This window comes from Oryctolagus cuniculus, chromosome 5 (assembly GCF_964237555.1).
Source record: "Oryctolagus cuniculus chromosome 5, mOryCun1.1, whole genome shotgun sequence".
NCBI lineage: Eukaryota > Metazoa > Chordata > Mammalia > Lagomorpha > Leporidae > Oryctolagus > Oryctolagus cuniculus.
The window spans coordinates 96,680,536-96,703,210 of NC_091436.1; the positions used below are offsets into that span (position 1 = coordinate 96,680,536).

Consider the following 22,675-nt stretch of genomic DNA (forward strand, 5'->3'; position numbering starts at 1 on the left):
TTTTTTGTTGATTTCTGAAACCTCTCTAGCGACATACGGTCATATGGTTAAACTCACTAAAATTTTCATCCTCTCTGCCCTCCCCTGGCACTGGACAGAAGATCTTTCTTAAATTAACATAAACCTCAGTTAGCCATTTGCATACCTGACGACCACTATGACACTCTTCGCTCATCTATTTTCTCCATCATCCCACTGGCCCACACAAGCCATGGTTTTGTTGAAATCTCAAGCACAAGCACAATAGCTACATAAATCATCTTCCTCTCCTAATCTTCAAGATCAACAATGACCAACAGGAAAGGCAGAGAAATTAATACATTCCTCTTCAAAATACACACATGCCCTTTGTTCTTTCCCCAACTACTAAGACCAAAAGGATAACAGAAAGCAAATTATGCCCAAAAACCAAAACACAGCTGGTTCATCTAATTTTAGAAACAAAATAACAAGGAAGAGGAGAAAAGTTCTCTGGAATAAGGCAATCCTCAAATCAGGGGAATTCAAAGAACATAATATGAAAAAACCAACAGCCTCAATTCTCTCCTGCGGGATACAAATTCCACCAGTGTCAAATCAAAATAAACAGTATGTTTTTAGAAGTCCCACAAAAGTTTGAAATGTCCCCTTTAAAAAAAAGTGGGGGAAGAGGGAAGTAGGCATTTGGCAGTGCAGTTAAGGTTAAGACATCACTTGGGATGCTCACAACCCCATTCAGAATGCATGAGTTCCAGCTCCATCCCAACTCCAACTTCCTGCTAAAGCAACCCTGAGGGTCAGTGGTGATGGCTCAGGTACTTAGGTCCCTGCCACCCATGTGGGAGACCAAGAAGGTGTTCCTGGCTCCTGGCTTTGGTCTGGCCCAGCCCCAGCTGTTGCAGCCATTTGAGGAATGGACCAGCTGAAGGACATGTATGCACACACTATCTCTTCTCTCTCTGCCTTTATATATATTAAGTTTGAAAGGGCGATGAAGGGATAGGCATGTGGTGTCACACTGAAGACTCCACTCGGGAGATGCACAATCTAATATCTGAGGATATGGGCTCAAGACCCAACTCGGCCCCAGATCCCCGCTTCCTGCATGTTCTGGTAGAGAGCAGCAACTGTTCAAGCGGTTGAGTCCCTGTCATTAATGTGCTAAACCTGGATTGATATGCAAGCTCTAAACTTCAACCTGACTCAGTCATGGCCACTGCAGGCCATGTGGGAAGCAAACCAACAGATAGAAGCTCTGCCTACTTCTCTGTTTCCCTGTGCCTCAAATAAATGAACAACAACAACAAATTTTTAAGGGCCCATTTACAGAGAAAATGTCTAAATGTACTATTTCCAAGTACAAGTGCTATTCAGTTGATCAAATCTATTTCTCATTTTCGTCACACTCTTTAAAAGACCAGCTGAGAAACATATTTATTCTTAAAAAAAAAAAAAAAAAAAAAAAAAAAAAAAAAACTTCCATTATAACATTTGCATCCAGATGTATTCTAAGTAAGCTAAATTCTCAATCAGGTGTTTCTCTGGCTAATTTGCTCAACCCTCTTTTGGAAACTGTGTACAAGATCTTGTACTTGTTTTTCCCCGAAACCCTCAAGAAAAGAAAGAAAATATAAACCATAATCTAGTTAATTGGGGGACAGTAGTGTTTTTTTTTGTTTTGTTTTGTTTGTTTGTTTTTTGACAGGCAGAGTGGACAGTGAGAGAGAGAGACAGAGAGAAAGGTCTTCCTTTTGCCATTGGTTCACCCTCCAATGGCCGCCGCGGGCGGCACGCTGCGGCCGGCGCATCGTGCTGATCCGATGGCAGGAGCCAGGTGCTTCTCCTGGTCTCCCATGGGGTGCAGGGCCCAAGGACTTGAGCCATCCTCCACTGCACTCCCTGGCCACAGCAGAGAGCTGGCCTGGAAGAGGGGCAACCGGGAAAGAATCCGGCGCCCCGACCGGGACTAGAACCCGGTGTGTCGGCGCCGCAAGGTGGAGCATTAGCCTAGTAAGCCGCGGCGCCGGCCGGACAGTACTGTTTATGTATAAGGATCTCTCTGGTCATCTCTTTAAGTAGAAAAATCTCATTTTTAGTAAACCTCAGGAATCTATCCCAAATAAGCAGCATCACCTTCTCATAAGAACTAGAATCAATGAGGCAAAATTGGTACCAACAGAGAAGACAGCTGAGGAACAGCACTGCAACAGAGTTGGTCTTCAGTATATAAAGTTAATTAAAAATGAATCTTAGCGGCTGGCGTTGTTGCGCAAAGGGTTAAAGCCCTGGCCTGAAGCTCCAGCAACCCATAAGGGCACCAGTTCTAATCCCGGCTGCTCCTCTTCCGATCCAGCTCTCTGCTATGGCCTGGGATAGCAGAAGATGGCCCAAGTCCTTGGACCCCTGCGCCCACGTGGGAGACCCAGAAGAAGCTCCTGTCTCCTGGCTTTGGATCGGCACAGCTCCAGCCGATGCGGCCACTAGGGAGTGAACTAGCGGATGGAAGACCTCTCTCTCTGTCTCTACCTCCCTCTGTAACTCTTTCAAATAAATAAAATAATTTTTTAACCAAAAAAAAAAATGAATCTTAATGAAGAATGGGATGGGAGAGGGAGTAGGAGGTGGGACGGGAGTAGGGATGGAAGGGCAGGTATGGGGGGAAAAAACACAATATTCCTAAAACTGTACCTATAAAATTTGTATTCATTAAGTAAAAGGCCGGCGCCATGGCTCACTAGGCTAATACTCTGCCTGCGGCCCCGGGGTTCTAGACCCGGTTGGGGTGCCGGATTCTGTCCCAGTTGCTCCTCTTCCAGTCCAGCTCTCTACTGTGGCCAGGGAGTGCAGTAGAGGATGGCCCAGGTCCTTGGGCCCTGCACCCGCATGGGAGACCAGGAGAAGCACCTGGCTCCTGGCTTCGGATCATTGCAGCGTGCCTGTGGAAGCGGCCATTTGGGGGGTGAACCAATGGAAGGAAGACCTTTCTCTCTGTCTTTCTCTCTCACTAACTCTGCCTATCAAAAAAAAAAAAAAGATTTATACAGAAATTTAACATGTCTTCAAAAGGACTTGGTGAGAAAGAACAATTATACAATAATACCCTTACTTCTATTTACTGTTACTATATCAACACTGTTGTTTTTGCTTTCAAAAAGGCCAGATTAATAGGAAGTATAAATGCCAGAAGGCAAAGGCTTTTCTCGCCAAAACATTTTTAATTTAGTCACTGAAGACTTTCTTAATGAAAAACATTCTTTAAACCAAAATTACATAAGAAATTTTCAGAAAAATCTTACTTTGATTTAACACTACAGGAATAAAAGTATTCTACATTAACAGACCTAAATTATGTTTTTCATTGGGTTATATGGATCATCAAAAGTTCCTGAAATAGGGGTAGGTACTTGGCCTAGAAATGAAGACACCAACATCACACAACTGGCTGCTCCTCTTCTGATCCAGCTCCCTGCTATGGCCTGGGATAGCATTAGAAGATGGCCCAAGTCCTTGGGCCCCTGCACCCACGTGGGAGACCTGGAAGAAACTCCTGGCTCCTGGCTTTGTATCAGCACAGCTCTGGCCAAGCTTCAGTTCCTAATTACAGATTCCTGCTAATGCAGACCCTGGGAGGTAGATTGGTGGCTGCCACCCACATGGAAGATCAATTGAGTTCCTGGCTCCCCACTTTACACCCGATCCCTCCCTATCCAGAGCATCAGGGGACTGAAATAGCAGATGGGGGCTCTCAAAAAAATAATAAAGAAAAAAGTCCTAGATTTTTTCAGTTAAATGAGAAAGTAAGTGGATAACCTGTTTTCTAAAATCATACATACGAGAGGCAGTCCCAAGTATTTTGCAGATGTATCATAATGCTAGAAGTTATTTAAAATACGAGGAAATGCTACCAATTCCCAAAGGCTCTAATTAACATCCTAGAGTATTCTCCATTTGTCCCATCACATCCTCAGTCCCTTCTGTCTCTGCTCTTGTCCTTGGAGAATGAGCCTGCAAAAAAACATTATCTGGGCTCCCAGCTGGGTTCTAGCAATGGAAGTCTGGCAAGGACCTGAAGACACAGGTAGAAGAGGTCAGGGAAATTCTTCTCCCCACCCCCACCCCCACCCCCCACTGGCTCTCCTCCATAACACCAGCTCTCTGCTCTGGTAATCTCTGGAGAATTAAGTGTTCTTGCTGTAGCTAGTCTCTGGTGCTTTGCCACACTTGTTTGTTCCCTAATCTCTGCAAACAGTCTCTTCCATTTGAACCAGCAAGTGTGCAATCTCTTTCCTGAGGGGACTTTGCCTGACAAAAAGAACATCAAGTCTGCTTATTCAACAATACACTATGTAAAGAAATCCAACTAAAAATTTTCTAAAAGTTAAGATCTACAGAAGCATGTAATTATATATTGTTACTAGTTATCTATTGTTAAAATATTAAATATAAAAAAAATTAGGGCTGGCACTGCAGCATAATGGGTAAAGCTGCCTCCTGCAGTGCCAGAATCCCATATGGGTGCCAGTTCAAGTCCTGGCTATTCCACTTCTGATCCAGCTCTCTTCTATGGCCTGGGAAAGCAGTGGAAGATGGCCCAAGCTCCTGGGCCCTTGCACCAATGTGGGAGATCCAAAGGAAGCTGCTGGCTCCTGGCTTCAGATCACCCCAGCTTCGGCCGTTGTGACCATTTGGGGAGTGAACCATCGGATGGAAGAGCTCTCTCTCTCTCTGCCTCTCCTCTGTTTAACTCTGACTTTCAAATAAATAAATAAATAAATCTTAAAAAAATACTTCATTGTCTTCCCAATATAAATGCCATAAGACCCAAATAAGCTTAAGAAAAAGTCAATGAAGAGATTCTGATAACTGATACTTTCATTTCCTTCACCATACACTGGATAATCCAAGCGATTTTGTTATTGTTGAAGCCCTCTCTAAGAATACAACATAAAAACTGTTTAATGTAGGGTTCTCAAATCTTCAGGTGCACATAAATCAACAAGAAGTGTGTTAAATACTAATGCCCAGGCCACCCACCCACCTTTCTGATGTGCGTTTTTACTAATTCCACAGGTAATTCTGAAACCCACCTGTTTCAGAACTACTTTTAAAGGGCTCAACTTCAAGATTCCTCTCAGATTTCTAACATGTTGCTTTTTTTTCCTTTCATATGAAACTCCACATTAAACATGACAAGAAATAATTAAGACAGTAACAAGTACACTATGTGCCAGGCAGTGTGATACAGGCCCTAAGCTTACCAATATCTAATTTAATCCTCTAAAGAGCCACACGGAACAGGTAACATTGTTGCCTTCATTTTGTGGATGAGAAAAGTGAGGCCCCAAGAAAATCATTAATTTGACCAAGTTAAAGAGTAGCAAAGACAAGATCTCAAATCTGTCTAGCCTCTTCAACTGGGAGCAGACAGGTAAGCAATGCTGAAATGCACCTCTGGAGCCACAAGACTGTCCCAGGAAGGATTAGGCCTGAGGGTCAGGTGGTTATAGGAGCAATCCCCTCCCCCAGCAAGCTCCCTGGACTCTCCCCACTATCACTCCCTAATTCCATCACCAATGCCTTCCACCTACATGATCTGCCACACACACCAGAAACATTGGAAGTCTGTGTATATACATGAGCATTGTTTTTTAAGAGATTTATTTACTTTATTTGAAAGTCAGAGTTATAGAGAAAGAAAAGGAGAGGCAGAGAGAGAGGTCTTCTATCCGCTAGTTCACTCCCCAGTTGGCTGCAACAGCTGGAACTGTGCCAATCCAAAGCCAGGAGCCAGGAGCTTCCTACGGGTATCCCATGTGGGTGTAGGAGCCCAAGACTTGGGCCGTCTTCTACTGCTTTCCCAGGCTGTAGCAGAGAGCTGGATCAGAAGTGGAGCAGCAGGGAGTTGAACCAGCGCCCATATGGGATGCCGGCACTGCGGGTGGCTGCTTTACCCACTATGCCACAGCGCCAGCCCCAGCACTGTTTCCACATGATACCCACCACACTACAGTGTTGCTTGTAGAAGCAAATATAACATCATTGTGTCTCAATTTCCTACTCTTTAAAATAAGGGTTATAATACCAACCCTGCTGAAGTGACATAGTGATTGTACATAAAGTGCTTGTTTGGCGTAGTCTCTGACACATAGCAAAAGCTCAATAAACAATAGCTGCTATTAAAATTACACTTTGCCAATCCTGCTCTTACAACACCCACATATCATCCTAGGTCCCATTTATTTTAAGCTTTGTTTCCTGAGACTGAGATAAACGATGGAACGCACTCACATTTATCAAAGGCAGGCTGGTAACAGTGCTGTAACCCAATGCACTGGGAGTTTCCAGTAGATAGAAAGCCAGGAGAATATTTTAGAGCAAATAAGCCTTTTAGTAGTGCTCAAACTGCACCATTTCGACAAGTGTCTATTTCCCAACCCTAGAGTCAGCCCTGTTGATTATACACTAGTATGAAGAGTCTATAATTAACTTAATTCAAAACAACAGTGTCACTCAGTATAGGGCCTTGGTCTTAATTGGAGCACTGTTTCCTCAGCCCTTGTACAGTACCTAGTCCATGGTAAACATTCCAATATTTTTTAAAGAAATGAAGGCATAGGGGAAACCTGGATTGAGTCCCAGGCTCCTGGCTTTGGCTTGGCCCAGTCTTCACTGTGGCGAGAATTTGGGGAGTGAACTAAGGGATGGGAGATACCGCTCTCTCCCTTGCTTCAAATAATAACTTTTTAAGAAACAGGAATGAAGGTATAAATGAATCAACAGAGACAGCTTAGCTCTCGAGTAAGTCTTCACAAAAACAAGCATAATCATCACATTAATACTGATTAAAAGTTATTTTCAAAATAACTTTTCTTCTAGCTGTTGATTTTAACAATTCTCCAAGTTAAAAAAAAAAAAGCTAATTATCAACCTCAGTTCATTAATCTATTAAAGAATTTAAAGTAGTCCCATAATGATATATCTTCCATCTTTATCCCCTACCTTCTACCTAAAAAAAAAAAAAAAAAAAACAAACAAACAAAAAAAAAACACTAAATCTGTAACAACAGTTATCTAAACCATCTGAGTTTAAGCCATAAAATTAACTAAGTCACTGGCTAAGATACTAACCCTAACTAACCCCTAGCAGGTAGAGAAGTATGGGGATTCAAAGCCTTAGTTCCACTCTCAATGAAGCTTCTAAGCACTTACACAGCCATGTACAAGCTAGTTAATTTGAAATAATTCCTAGTTTTTGGAGTTTCCATTTTCTCATTAGCAGAATAGGAATAGAAATACATTTATTACTTCTAACTTCCTTAAGTTGTTTTAAGGACCAAACACAAGTAAAATGACTTCCCAAATAATAAAATGGCATACAATTGTAAGGTTATTAACTTTGGACACAGACATCTCCACATTTCAGGTGGGTGGATTCCATTTCTCTTTTTACCACTCCCCCTATTTCCTAGACCCAAAGATCTTCCAGGATCTGGAGAGAAACCAGTTCACATCTATGGGTATAGCTCAAACACAGTGGGCCCTCCACATACATTAGAAATCAACAAATTCTGATACACGAAATATCTTTCTTTGTAAAGGTTGGTCAGCAGGTTACTTTCAAGTAAAACAAGTGATGTAACACACACAAAGACTGACTGTTTTCTGTTGGGAGCTTCCTCAGCGCACATTACTCACCACGCAAGTTAATATTCATCCCATGTGAACACACACCAAAGGAATGGGTGTCAGTGTTTTGGTTTCACTTGAGACATGATTTCTGCATAAAAAACTATTTTCTCCCTCTTAAATACTAAGATTTCTAAAGATGCCAGATTCCTTCTTTGGCTTCGGTACACATAGGGAAAACTTTTGAAAACATACAATCATTTCTCAAATCATTATGACAATCTTATACTCATCAATAAGGAAGATAGCTCTTTTTGAAAACCACTAAGATATTCTAATATCTACATTTTAAGATTACTTCCAGTCCACTATAATTTTTCAAAACAAAGCACAACTTTTAAATGCAAAAGATTGTGGTTCCTCTGAACATTATAAAACACCTCAAAAGTAGATCTTAGGATAATTTTACTTAGTTCCTGAGAGAACAACAACAACAGAAAAGGTGATGTGGGTGTCACAGATCATCCATTAATAATTTATATTATACCCCCGGAAGGTGGTTTTGTTTTACAGTTGAATATAGTACCATTGAGATGTAAAATCCTTAACAGTTAAATCCAAATAATTAAACCACCTACAAAAGCAGTCACCACCCAATGCAGTCTTTTTTTGCTCATTTACCCAACTACATTCTACTGCTGAAATGTATGACTTCTAATTTGTTACAAAAGAACTTTATGTGCTCATTTTTGTCCTTTGTGTCTATTAAGGTTCAAGGGATATTCATGAAATAATATAACACTGTAGATGACACTGTAATATATATTCATGAAATAATATAATGCTGTAGATGGACTTGTAATATATATATTACATGAAATAATATAACACTGTAGATGACAATTTCAACATACTCTCCAAACAAGTTCTTTTCCCTTAAGATTACAGTAGTTAATTATCTAATATTTAAAACATGGCCAGTGTTATAGTCTAACTCTTGTTCCTCTAAACCCATCAAAATAAGAGGTACACAAATTTGTTTAAGACTCTGGAACTACACCAGAAATGATAAAGCAGCATCATTCAAGACTGTCCACTTGAGAATGCAGACAGACACAGAATTCTCAGTTGGTTCCAGAACTACATTCTCGGTATAGAGCATCTACGGCATCTATTTCAGGATCCGGTCTTCTACATCTTGAACACAGCAGCAGTTCTGTAGAGTTAGATGAAAAGCCCATATGAAATGGAAGCAAGGCAACCTATTCAGGCAGGAAGGATAGGGACTTCAAAGTTAGCAGACTCAAGGTGTGAGCCCAGACTTTGCCCCTCTGGAGCTACATACCTTTGAGTAAGTATTTAATTCTCTGAGCCTCAATGCACTTCTCCTTAAAAAGACCAGACCACCACCCTCTGAAATCTATTTTGTAGATCAAGCCCCTCAGTCTGGGTTCTAATTACTGCAGATCCCTACTACATGGGTGATGCTCTTATACACTAAAAGGCCAATTCACAAATGGTTATAAAGTATCTCATTATGGGGACCATAATTAAAGTGTATGAGATTACTTAAAGCTGTAATACTTTTACAAATCTCTTTTCTAATTATTTTAACATATATAAGTTAACATTTCAGAAAGGGTAAAAAAATTTTCAAATTGACCTACATGATCAAAGGTGGAGCTTCAATTATCAACAGAAAGTCAAATAAGTCCTTATTTTTAAAACATATTTGGTGCTTATATGAATTCAAATCTCACAGTCAAAATCTTTAAAACTTTCTGAAGAAAGCTGCATTTTCAGACCCAGATAAAGCCCAGTTGTCTAAACAATGGGCTACATGATACACCACAGACTCCAGGCAAAGTCACAACAGGATGAGAAAAGAGCCTTCAGCCTCTCTCAGATTTCCTGGCCACTGTTATTTTAAAACTTGATTACGTAAATATAAACAGGGAAAAAGTACATTTCACATCAGCCCATGGGCTATGATTTAAGATCTTTGTTTTTACTACCTCATATTATTTACATTAAATATTATAATTGCTCATTACAAAAATGTTTAAGCATGATCATCTTTTCTTTCTGTTACTACCTTTTACCATTAGTTTTTGAAAACAAAAATGTAACTTAAAGAGCTGTGAGAGCAGTATCATGTCACATAGAAAATACAATGCAATGGGCAAATCTGCATAAGACTAAAATGACCCCTGTTTACCACTGTGGATGCAATTCCTGCTTAACTGAAAATACTCAAATGAGCTGAATTATTTAAAAGTCAATGAGCTATTTTGAACGACTGCATTGTTTGAAGCTCTGGCTAAAGCCCACTTTGTAACATTTGTAGCAGTTTCTAAAATTAATGATAAAAGGCATGGAGGTAATTTTTTTCACTGAATATTTCCCAATTGGAAATACACAACCCAAGAGATCTATGAAGTGCAGTTAATTTGTACAGAAATGCTGCTTTGCCGTCAACCTTTGTACCATGACCACTACCAGTCCAAGATTCACATTTTATGGTGTGAAGATAGTTTCAAGTAAGCTTTAAAGCATATTAATTTTTCAAACTCTCAAAGTCTGACTATACTTAGATATAATAAATCCATACCAGCAGAGCATAACAGCAAATCACTTTTATTTAGCACGTACAACAGTCTATTAAATTGGAGAAGTGTTCCTACTTCTTCACTAATATCTGTAGATTAGGTTTTAAGCATCCTTCCACCACATACTTTACGCCAAATAAAACGAACCAAGCTTTCTGAAAACTATGGCAATATTTCAGACAAGGATGTTCTAGCAATAACCCTATCAAACGGCTTCCTAACTAAAATTGAGATCCTGGAGTCTTAACTTTTTCACCTCATTAAGTTTTTGCAAACAGAAAAAAGTGATCTTTCCGGTAACATATCTGTAAATTAACATACTCAAGGTACTGGACCTCCCAGACAGCAAAAATACTAAGTCCCAACTTGGTCTTCAACATGATTAAACTATTAATGGTATCATTTCACATCTCAGAACGAACTGTACTCTTCCTGCCCTGAATCTTAAGCGAGTTTACAAAAGAGAAAAAAAAAAAAAAAACTATCGCGCAGTGTGCAAGGCAGAGTTGGACACCTGAGTGCTATGCTTCTACCTTGGAGCCAGGGAAGAAACACAAAGGTACCTTGGTGATGACAAGCCCATGAAAGGAGACTCTCATTGTCTGTCTGGAAATGAGAACCACCCTGGCAGGACGGTGAGCCGCCACCGCCCCGGCCCACCCATCACCTGTTGGTCCCAACCGCGTTCCTCAGAGGTGAGCCGAGTCTTCAGCCCCAGGGCGGTCAGAGAAGGCCTCGAAGCAAGGCCGAGCCAGGAAAAAAGCGTCCTGGCGCGGCCGCCCCACAGTGTCCCGGGCGCGGACACTCACCGGTGCTGCAGCGAAGGCAGGTGCGCGGCGGCGGGGCTACCTGTCGCCGGTGAAGCCGGAGGGCGGGGTTAGGGGTGCCGAGGGGATCGGGAAGAACGACGACGCGGACTGCACCAGGACGGGGCTGCGGCGGCGGCGGCGGCCAGGCTACTGCTTGCTTCCTGCTCGGACAGATCCCGGGTCGGTCTCCGCCCGCCGGCCGGCGCCCCACAGAGTCCCCGGCCCCGCCGCGCACACGTCACGGCTACGGAGCGCCCGAGGGGGCGGGGGCGCCAAGGGCCGGGGCGGGCCGACGGGGTGCGCGGGCGCGGGGCGCGCTCCCGAGCGGAGTGGGGCTGTCCTGCCAGCCGGCGTGGAGGCCGCGGCGTGGGTGGGTGCTGCTCGGCGTGGGAGGGGTGCAGCTGGCCAAGCTGGGCGCCTTCGCTCCTCTCCAAGCGAAACGGCGCCTACGCAGCGGATATTGTTTCCAGTCGCTGCCGACTGGATCGCGGGAATGTGCAGCGTGCAAACCGCAGTGAGCTCCAGGAGAGAGAAAGTGCGTCCGAGACAGGGCGAGGACCCCCGAGACACCAGGGGGTCGCGAGGAGAGACCCTGGCGATCTCGGCCATAGTCCGGGTGGGCTGCCCTGCGTGGGTATCAGCCTTCCTGCGCAAATAGTTCGCCATTCCTGCCTTAGCAGGAGGGGGCTGAGATGGAAATCTCTGAGTGTCCATCCCGGGTGTTTTATTTTGAAGAGCCCCTGTCTTCCCGGTCACTTAGATTTTACTGTTCTTATAAATATGAAGCACCTATGCAAATTTGTTTTATACGAGGAAACTACGCAGTCTGCTACTACGTTGCTTTTAGGACGAAAAGAAGTTCCAGTTAAGAAAATGAAATAAATGTAATGCTAGATATTTCTGCTGAAACTAAAATACTTAACACGTAAGCACTACACTGTTTTCCGCAACATGTAAAAGTAGCAACGGGGAAACTTCCGGAAATTTACAGGAGAAACACGTAGCATCAGATGTCAAAGGTTCCCCCAGATCTCTGGGTGGAAAGGCTAAGTTCTGATGAGATATTGTAGCATACAACCAAAATAATAAAACATTGAGAAAAAGATGGAGAAGTAAGAAAGAGGAAGCGAAACCAAGCAAGGAAATAATTCATAGCAATCTCGGAAGTTTATTTCCAGATTGCCACAAGATAAGTCTTCAGTCGATTCAAAAGGAAAGAAGAAAAAAAAATGAAGACTTAGTTTACCGCTTTGAATTAATTTTGGATTTAATATTAAAAGCCTTCGGGAAGTTAATAGAAGCCAATTTATTTTGACTAGTTTCTGTGGCTTATCACTTACATCTCTTCCTCCCCACCCCCCACAGATTGGATAATCTGTAACTGAGTCCCTCTGCTTCTAGCTCTGTAATTCTTTAATGTATCCAATTCCTCTTCATAACCACTACAAGTATCGTGTTCCCGGCCGCCATCATTTCAAGACTTGCACACTGCCCTTGGCACATAAGCAGTTTCCCAGACTGCAAACTCGTCCCCTTTAAATTCAGTCTCCACTAGTTCATCATTGATAAAACTCTTCGTATCTACTCCTCTATTTAAACTCCTATAGAGCAGTACTGCACCCTCCTTATTCTAAGTCCAGACCCCTTAAAATGTCTCATAAAATCCCATTTAATTTAACCACTACTCACAGACTATGAGATTTTTTGTGTGAGCTGAATTTGAATGCCTTTTCATTGGTCAGCTGGTTCCCGGTTCACCACTGTCCTAAACCCCACAAAGCTGTCCCAACCAGGCTTCTTCACACAATGTCACTTGCCTGTCTTAGGAATCACTTCCGTTTTGGACCACCACCCTAGCCCTACTTATCTGTGCAATCTCATTTCTACCCAGTGTCTTTCCCTCATTTTTTGTGCTTTACCTTCAAGTCCTCCTGAAGTGCTTGTGTGCCCCAGAAAAGACAGCTATGCTGTTTATCAAACTGAAGTGTTACAAGGATAAATCCAATTAATCCTTCAGAACAAAGCCCATTTGTCCCCCCTCAAAGCAGCTTTCTCTAAGCACCCTTGTGACAATTTGTATGCGCAATTTGGCGCTCTTTCCCATCTCTCCCTTAGCACCCATTGTGCAGATCTCTTCCAACACATATTTTAGTATTGCTACTTAATGTGCTTCTAAGTATCTCCCACTTGGACTCTCTGCTCCTGAGAGCAGATAGGGCACTTGTCTTTGTGTCACACATCATGGCTTTCACATGGTAAGCGCTCATTGAATAGTACCTACCATTAGTATTACCATTACTATAAATGGGACAGATAGATGAAAAAATTGCAAGGAAGTTGATAATTTTAGGAAATTGCAGAGTTTCACTACGTGTAGTGGATATATCTCCAACCTAATTGTTGCCAAAACTCAACAACTTAGCTCATGACTACATCTGTGAGTTTTTCAGCTTTCATCTCAGCCACTAAATACCTGTTAGACTCTCCTCTGCATGTTCTGGTGCTACCCCAGGGATTCCTAGACTGAGATCCACAGATCTCCCCACCATGGCTGGGAAGTTCCATGAACTTCTCCTAAACAATTCGCAAAATTTTGTAATTTTGTCTTCATTTTAGTAGGAATCCATATCATAGGTGTATAAATGATCTCCATACACTCCCCAGCTATTATGCATTTCAACAGACTTAACTGGATCTATGTTGGCAACTCCTACAGTAAGGCAGACTAAATACCTACAGATATATCACAGCAACTCATTGCTCTGGTTTAGATATAATTTAGTAGTCTCCCAAGATTCCATGGGATTAGAGGACTGGCATCCAGGGCCGTGGGTTTAAGAGATGCCATGGAGCCTTCAAGAGGTAGGACCTGGTCACTGTGGGCCAACCCTGCCCTCAGAAAGGATTAAGATAGCTCCCGTATGATCTCCTGGTAGTTCATGATAGGGTTGTTTTTATAAAAGGAGCAAACCTCTCACAACCCAGCTCCCTCTCTTATTTCCTGGTCAAGATGTGAACTTTCTCCTACACATTCCCTGTGGAGCCCTCATCAGAGTCTTCACTCTACCATTTGGACTTTAAGCCTTCAAAACTGTGATTTAAACTTCTCTTCTTCTTAGGTAGTTTTACCAATGTATTTCACTATAGTGACATAAAACTGACCAATACAATCACTATGTTTCTCCTCTCACTTGACTCAATTCGTTTGCCAAATCCTATTATGACTTTAAGTCATCCAGGACTCTTTCCATTCTTCAGTCCTAATTTTGGAATCACCAACCCAATTCATTCTGTCATAAATTATTTCCACATTAATGCCTTGCTCTCTATCTGTACTTAGTATGTCCCAGCATCTTCTTTTATCTGAACTCTTGGCACTGCTTCTATGCATTCTGATCCATTCTCTCCACCACTCCTAGAGAGTTACCTCTCCCAATATCTAATTATGCCATGGACTTTATCAAGTTCTGGTGCTTTTTCATGATTCTTTTCTTAACTAAACTTTAATCAGGCTTCTAAACCTTCTCCTAGGCCCATCTATGTCCTTCCCTATAAAGCCCAGTTTTAGGAAGAACAATGCTAAGTCAGTTTAGCAGGGATTGCCCCTAGCACCCTGATATTTCATGAGGTTCTTCATCCTCTACCATTGCCCAGGTGATGTGTAATCACCCTGGCCTATCTTCAGCAATAGTCTTGTTAGGTTGTTATAACCAGAATCCACTTTACCTCTGATGTTAGCTTTCAGTAGTTTTTCATCCATGGATGTTAATCCAACTCCTTGACTATAAATTCCCATTTGCACAGGCTGTATTCAGAATTAAGACCAATCTCTATAAAACCTCACTGCCACAATCCCCATACCTATCACAGTGGTCCTGAATAAAGTCTTCCTTACTGTGCCTTAACAAGCATCATTAAATAGTTTTTTTTCTTTCATACCTTTCAGATAAACTTAAATTCATTCATATGGTATACAGAATACTTCGAAATCCTTAGCCTACACTGTAGTCAAAGGAATTCATCCATGCATGCAACTTCATGATGCTCCTATAAGTCTCCACAATTCATTAAACTATTGGTTTCTCTGTCCTGACTTTATAGCAAAATTAGTTTTCCTTTTCCATCTTTTCCAGAGCACCACTTCATATCTATTGATGTAGCACTCATTAAGTGGTTTCATAATTATGTCCTCATACCTATTTCTCCCTCAATTAACACTCTCAAATACTAAGCTTTTAAATTAGAAACTTTGTTGTTGTTTTTTTCTTATCCCTAAAGATTAGCACACTGCCTGAATCATTGAATTAGTAAAAATAACAACATTAAAATGTACTGATTGCTTTCTATGTGCCAGCATTGCACTTAGGACTACATAGGTCATTGCGTTAACTCCATAGCCTTTGTTTGTTTTTGCTTTTTGTCTGTTTAGCTTCTGAATTCCATCCTGCTTCTAGAAAATGCTGCATTTTGAATCTTGGTGAATGGCAGGGACTACTTCACATTTTGGAAACTGATTTGTACCAGAGTGTCGCTCCCCCTCTTCGTGGAGGAACGACACAGGACCCTGCGCTGTTCTTTCGTCTGCTCGGCCCTCCCCGGGTTTGCTGCTGGTTCTTCCCGGGTTGGCTACTATCCCTTCCACCTCCGTGGAAGGGCAGTTCCCCCTGGCCGCATTCCCCACTTCCGCAGGGGAGCGGCACACCGCCGGCCGGCTCTCTGGGGGGCTGCACGGGTTCCCTTAGATGTTCCCCATAGATGTTCCTGGTGCATGCCGTCTCTCTCCTCCTTTATAGTCCTTCTCTGCCAATCCCAACTCGGCTGCCCACACGCCGAGTACGCTGCTCTCCAATCAGGAGCAAGTCCTACAGTTAATTGGTTGAACTGGAGGCAGCTGTGCGGAAGCTGTTTACTTCTCTCCCAGCGCCATATTGTGGGAGAGCAGATGCATAGAATAAGTCTTAATTCCAGTAACAGTCTAGTCCGGTTTGCTCCCCACAGATCCCCCTTTCTTTTTATTTTTGGCGTTGATACGCGCCTGTCTTCGGTGTCCCGCGGCACACACTCTGCTCTACTTGCTAGAGTTGCCACAGGCTCTTACAAGTCCTATCAATCAGGAAAACCGAATCCGGGTCCTCTCTTCGCCATGTTGTGAGGAGGTTTTTAGGCGCTGATGCGTGCCTGTATTCGGTGCCCTGCAGCGCATGCTCTGCTCTGCCTGCAGGGGACTTACAAGACCTATCAGGCAAACCGAATCCAAGCCTTCTCATTGCCTTATTGTGGGGGAGACTCATTAGTGTTGGTTCGTGCCTATCTTCGGTGACCTGCAGCTCATACTCTGGTCGAGCTTTGCTGGCGCTTACCGCCTTAAATCAGGCAGACCGAATCCAAGCCTCCTAATTGTTGCATTGTGGGGAAGCTTTACTGATGTTAATTCGTGCCTGTCTTCGGTGACCTGCGGCTAGCCGCCCAGGTGCTCATCGCCTCACTAATCGGGCAGACCGAATCCAAGCCTTCTAATTGGCATGTTGAGGGGAGGCCTTATTTTTCTCTATTTCTCTATCTCCGGGCATTCCTACCTCTCCCATTTCACTTCTATCTTCCAGCATTCCCATTTCTCTTTTACTTCACTTCCAAACTTCTGTTTCTCTTATCCCCGCAGCTTCCCGGCACCTCGCCCCGCCGCCGGCGGGTTCCCGGCTCTGCGCCGCTTCAGCCCGCGCGCCTCTCTCATCTGCGCAGCTTCCCGGCTTTGCGCGGCTCGGCTTCGCGCTTAACCCTTTCGCGTCTGAACCACGGCCTACGCCAGCGTTCCCTATCTATTCACGCCCCGTGCTCTCTCTGCACGCGGCGGCTTCCGCGAGTAACACAGCGTAGCTTGCGTCTCCACCACTAGCATTCAATCCAAGTTCCCCGGGCTAGCCTGGCGAATTCAACCCAGCGTACGTCTCCGCCCCACGATTTGGCTTCCCGTCCTTTGCTCCCCGGGCTAATCAGACGGATCCCAATCTGGCTTACGTCTCAGCTTCTGGTTTCAACTTTTCGCCCCCTATTCCCGGGCTAACTTGAGAACCCCAAAGTGGCTTTCGTTTCCGCCTTGGCCTGCCCCCCGCGGCTTCAATTTCCCTAACATTTTTCTCTACCCGGTATGTTTTCCCAAGCTTTCCTCCAACAATATTCCTCCCTCATTTCTCCTGGCCTCTCCCCACAGTCCGCGTCCGAGTCTGTTTGTTCTAGCTTTCACTTTCACTTTCGACCTTAGAGATTTCTCCCAGCTTCCCCCCGTAGTCCGTATCTGAGTCTATGCCTAGGCTTTCAATAGCTTCTTCCGGCTCCTTTTTCGTCCGGCTTTTCCCTAGGCTGTTTGCTAGTTTCTCTCTCCGATATTTTCCCTAGTTCTTCCCGTTTCTTCCCTCCTAAGTTTCATATCCGTCCTAAGTTTCCTATCCGAGTCATTTCTTCCCTCCTAGGTTTCCTATCCGAGTCACGGCACCATTATGTCGCTCCCCCTCTTCGTGGAGGAACGACACAGGACCCTGCGCTGTTCTTTCGTCTGCTCGGCCCTCCCCGGGTTTGCTGCTGGTTCTTCCCGGGTTGGCTACTATCCCTTCCACCTCCGTGGAAGGGCAGTTCCCCCTGGCCGCATTCCCCACTTCCGCAGGGGAGCGGCACACCGCCGGCCGGCTCTCTGGGGGGCTGCACGGGTTCCCTTAGATGTTCCCCTTAGATGTTCCTGGTGCATGCCGTCTCTCTCCTCCTTTATAGTCCTTCTCTGCCAATCCCAACTCGGCTGCCCACACGCCGAGTACGCTGCTCTCCAATCAGGAGCAAGTCCTACAGTTAATTGGTTGAACTGGAGGCAGCTGTGCGGAAGCTGTTTACTTCTCTCCCAGCGCCATATTGTGGGAGAGCAGATGCATAGAATAAGTCTTAATTCCAGTAACAGTCTAGTCCGGTTTGCTCCCCACACCAGAGTCTTTTCTCTCCACTACCTGGTAGCTGGGGCATAGACATAAAATTGGACCTAGGATAAGCCATTTGAATGCTCTTACCTGAAACCTGAAATTTGGAACAAGTTATACAAAGATTCAGAGATAGGGATGATTCACAATGGGTAGATGTTTATGACCATTGGTCTAAACGCGACAGTGCCAACAGTGCCAGCCTAAAAGACAGCCCTGCACATTTTGCACACTTGATTTTCTATATTTCTGGTGATTTTGTGTGATACTTGATACTCTATTGCTGGAAAAAATAGCCAGAGTAGATTTCTGCTGCCTTCAACCAAGAACCCAAATAGATAGAGTAATTTGATCATTATCCCCAATTGAAAAAGAAGAGTATGTGCTTCAGTGTTTAGTGAATATGATTTTGTAACCTTTAAAAGAAGTTTTGTTTATTTCCTCAATCATTAACAAAGCTGTACAGATGTGAACCATCTGAAATTTATAGGGAAAAATTACAGGAAACAATCAAATCCCCAAAGAGAGGTTCTTACAACATGCCCCTTAGAGTTCTTTAGCCATATTCATAACTAGCAACATCTGCATCCACCACACTTTATCATGAAAAACATTTAATGTACTCACTGTAAAATCATAAATCATTTCTTTAAAAAGATTGAAAGACAGGTGTTTGATTGGTTAGGATGCCTGCATCCCCCTATCAGATGAATAGGTTTGAATTAAAGCCTCAATCCCAGCTTCCTGCCAATGTACTCTCTGGGATGCAGAAGGTGATGGGCCAGATACTTGGATTCCTGTACTCATATGGGAGAGACCTGGATTGAGATTCTTTTTCTTGACTTCAGACAGACCCAGTCTTGGCTGTTGCTAGCATTTGGGGGGTTGGAGGTGTGAACCAGCAGATTGGAGATCTCTGTCTATCTCTGTCACTCTGTATTTCACATAAATTAACTTTTAAAAATTTGATACTGTTTATCCTCCTGAATTTACTGTAGAATGGAAGTACACTGATATTATTGTTTAAGTTTTCAATATAAAAGACTAAAAGCAGAAATGTCAATTATCAATAGGTAATATTTTAAAACTCATTAAACAGATTATTACACATCTCTTAACACCTTAGCTTCTGGAAAATTTGCTACCATTTTTCTTACTTACTCTCACCTAGTTAGTCAGAACTGTTCTGGAAGCATTATATTTTAAACTGAAGACAACAGCACAAGTGCAACCAAAGATCATCACCTCAAACAGTTTCATTGAACTGTCAAATGTCCTAATAATAATCTTTCATCTGTTTTGCCCTATTCCATGACCTTTAGCTCAAGTTTGGTCATCAGAAGAACAGAGAAGACTGGTCATTTTTTCCATATTAACCAAGACAAAAGTAACCTAACTAAACTATAGAAATGAAGAGAGAGCAAATGCTCAAAAGCCCATTCTAGAGGAGCAGAATTAGATTAGAAGTCATAGGTCTCTGTTTTCACAATTTCCACAGCCCAGGTTCCACCAATCACAGGAGGAAAACATAGCTAAGCCTATGATGGTTGTGACTGCACTGGATAAGTATAAACTTTCTTTTTATTGTCATTATTACTTAAACAATAACAATATAGCAGCTATCCATATAAGATTTAAGATATTACTAGGTTATATAAATAATATAGAGATGATTTAAAGTATACAGGAGGATGTGTCTATGTTATACCATGACATTTTATTATCCTGGGGGATCTGGAACAAATTTCCCACAGATGACTGATCCTTTTTTTGGGGGGGGGAGACAGAGTGTAATTTTATTTATTTATTTGACAGGCAGAGTTAGACAGTGAGAGAGAAAGGTCTTCCTTCTCCATTGGTTCACCCCCCAAATGGGGTTCACCCCCCAAATGGCCACCATGGCTGGCGCGCTGCGCCAATCTGAAACCAGGAGCCAGGTGCCTCCTCCTGGTCTCCCATGCAGGTACAGGGCCCAAGGACCTGGGCCATCCTCCACTGCCTTCCTGGGCCACAGCAGAGAGCCGGACTGGAAGAGGAGCAACTGGGACTAGAGCTCGGGGTGCCAGCACCGCAGAGCAGAGGATTAGCCAAGTGAGCCGCGGCGCCGGCCAAGACAGAATGAAATCTTTCCATCAGTTGGTTCACTCCTCAAATGCCTGCAATGGCAAGGGCTGGACCCAGCCAGAGTTAGGAACCAGGAACTCAATGCAGGCTCTCCACCTGAGTGATAAGAACTCATTTACTTAAGTGGTCATCACTGCCTCCCAGTATCTATATTAGCATGAAGTTGGAATCAGAAGCCAAACTGGGTATTCAACTCAGGTACTCTGATGTGGGATGGCAAGTATTTAACGGCTAAGCTAACTGCTCACCAAGAGGACTGGTATTTTAACACCAAGTGAATAGCATGAGGAGGCATCAAAGTAGTTAACATGTAAGAGCAGAGCTAACAAGGTGAGGAGTCACCTTGCTCACCAATTCTATTTATACATCTCGGGTCTCACTGAGGTCCTGCTTCTCTTTGGATACACAGAGCTGGCTGGACGGAGAAGATGTAGCTCAGTAAACATTTGCAGAATGGACTGAGCTGAATGAACGTCAGCTTTGTCAGGTTCATACTCTTTTTTTTTGGGGGGGGGGGTTAAATGATTTATGCCTTTCTTCTGGGGCCGGTGCTGTGGTGCAGCGGGTTAATGCCCTGGCCTGAAGTGCCGGCATCCCATATGGACGCTGGTTCGAGTCCCGGCTGCTCCACTTCCAATCCAGCTCTCTGCTATGGCCTGTGAAAGCAGTGAAAGATGGCCCAAGTCCTTGGGCCCCTGCACCCACGTGGGAGACCGGGAAGAAGCTTCTGGCTTCGGATCGGAACAGATCTGGCCGTTGTGGCCAACTGGGGAGTGAACTATCGGATGGAAGACCTTTCTTTCTCTGCATGTAACTCTGCCTTTCAAATAAATAAATCTTTTTTAAAAATATTTAAAAGGAAGGAGAGAGAGAGAGAGAGAGACAGAGAGAGAGAAATTTTCCATCTGCTGGTTCACTCCCCAGATGTCAGTAACAGCCAGGACTGAGCCAGGCTGAAACCAAGAGCCAGGAGCTTCTTCTAGGTCTCCCAGGTAGGTGGCAGGGGCTCAATCACAAGACCCTCCTTTGCTGCTTTCCGAGTCCATTAGCAGGGAGCTGGATAGGAAGTGGAACATGAGGGACTCAGCTGGTGCCCATATGGGATGCTGGCATCTCAGGTGGTGGCTTAACCTGCTGCACCACAACACCAGCCACCAGATTCATATTCTTGACTACAGGACTTACAGAAATGAGCATTTTAAGAACACTTAAGAGCTTTGTGGTACAAGACAGGAGGCTTTGCTCAAGTCTCTGTGGGAACACAAAATTTGAATTTAAATCACTTCCACAAGTAATTCAATCTTTATACATTATACATATGGAGAGACATTTTATTTCATTTTTCTATAAAGTAAATTTTGTTACTACTTATAATCTTTATTTCCATGAATTATCCTTCAGATTCCCATATGTAAAATATTTTGTTATATTGTTATCTTACAAAAAAATAAAAAGGAAAATAAATTGAAACTTCTCTCAAGGTTATGAATATCCAAAATTGATACTATGCAATAAACAACTATGTATACAGTAAAAAAATTAAGGGTGGAGAATATTCAAGAAATTAGTGATACATAGTATTCTTAAGAAAAACATTTGTTAAATACATGAAAAAGTTGGTGGTAGCTAGTTTCCTTGCCTTAAACATCGAAGTAGCAGCATGAGTATTTAGCCTAGCAGTTAAAATGCCACTGGGGATACCCGCATGCTGTATCAGTGTGCCTTGATTCGAGTCCTTTCTTAGCCCTGATGCCAGCTTCTTGCTAACACACAACTTGGGAGGCAGCAGGTAACAACTCAAATAATTGGGTTCCTGCAACTCACATGGGAAATTTCTTTATTAAAAAATCTTTTTAATAAAGAGTTTTAAAAAATTTTTGAAAGGCAGAGAGAAACAGAAACTGATAAATAGAGTGAGATATTCCAACCACTGGTTTGCTCTACAAATGCCAGCAAGGGGTGCACCTGCCCAAAGCAAGGAGCTGGACACTCAAGGTCTCTCATGTGGGTGGGAGCCATCACCTGCTGCCAACCAAGGTGTGTACTAGCAGGAAGTTGGAATCAGAAGCAGAGCCCAGACTGGAACCCAGGCACTCCAACAGCGGATGTGCCTACTCTGAGCAGTCTTAACAAGTGCACCAAACACCTACCCCCATAGTTATATTTTGAAGTAGATCAAGGAAGTATCAAGGAATCACTGACCAGAAAGTCTCTAATTAAATATACCAGAGTTGAATATTATCCTACAGTGAACATTTAGCATAAATTTAAAGTGAACAAATCATTAAATGAATTCCCAGTCATAACCTCAGTTCACTCACTTTTTTAGGCTTTACTGAGATTTAGCAAATAATTATTGTGTTAGTGACCTTTTGCTGTGTAGCCAACAAAATCTCAAAAGTGTATACATGAGCATTCATTTTTTTTTTCTGGAGATTTTATGGATCACCAAGGCAACTCTAATTCAGGTTGCTTGTCTAAACAATCTGCTTGATGTCTTATTCTGGGGTTCAAGATGAAGGAATGGTGGCTCCATGAGGGATGTTATTCTTGTGTCACAGATCAAAAA

General features: G+C 43.2%; 1 protein-coding gene across 8 annotated transcripts in view; it reads right to left on the reverse strand.

Moving 5' to 3' along the window:
- MYO6 (myosin VI) overlaps positions 1 to 11,260 on the reverse strand; it is a 173,917-nt gene extending 162,657 nt beyond the window's left edge. For 7 of the 8 annotated variants that reach the window (XR_007923236.2, XM_008263127.4, XM_002714538.5 and 4 more), the window contains exon 1: positions 11,024 to 11,260. The gene's annotated coding sequence lies outside the window, so the exon portion shown is untranslated. Of the gene's footprint in view, positions 1 to 10,881; positions 10,905 to 11,023 lie in introns of those variants that run through there. The other variant, XM_070073858.1, reaches the window with a different exon arrangement.
- Between the last annotated feature and the right edge of the window lie 11,415 nt (positions 11,261 to 22,675).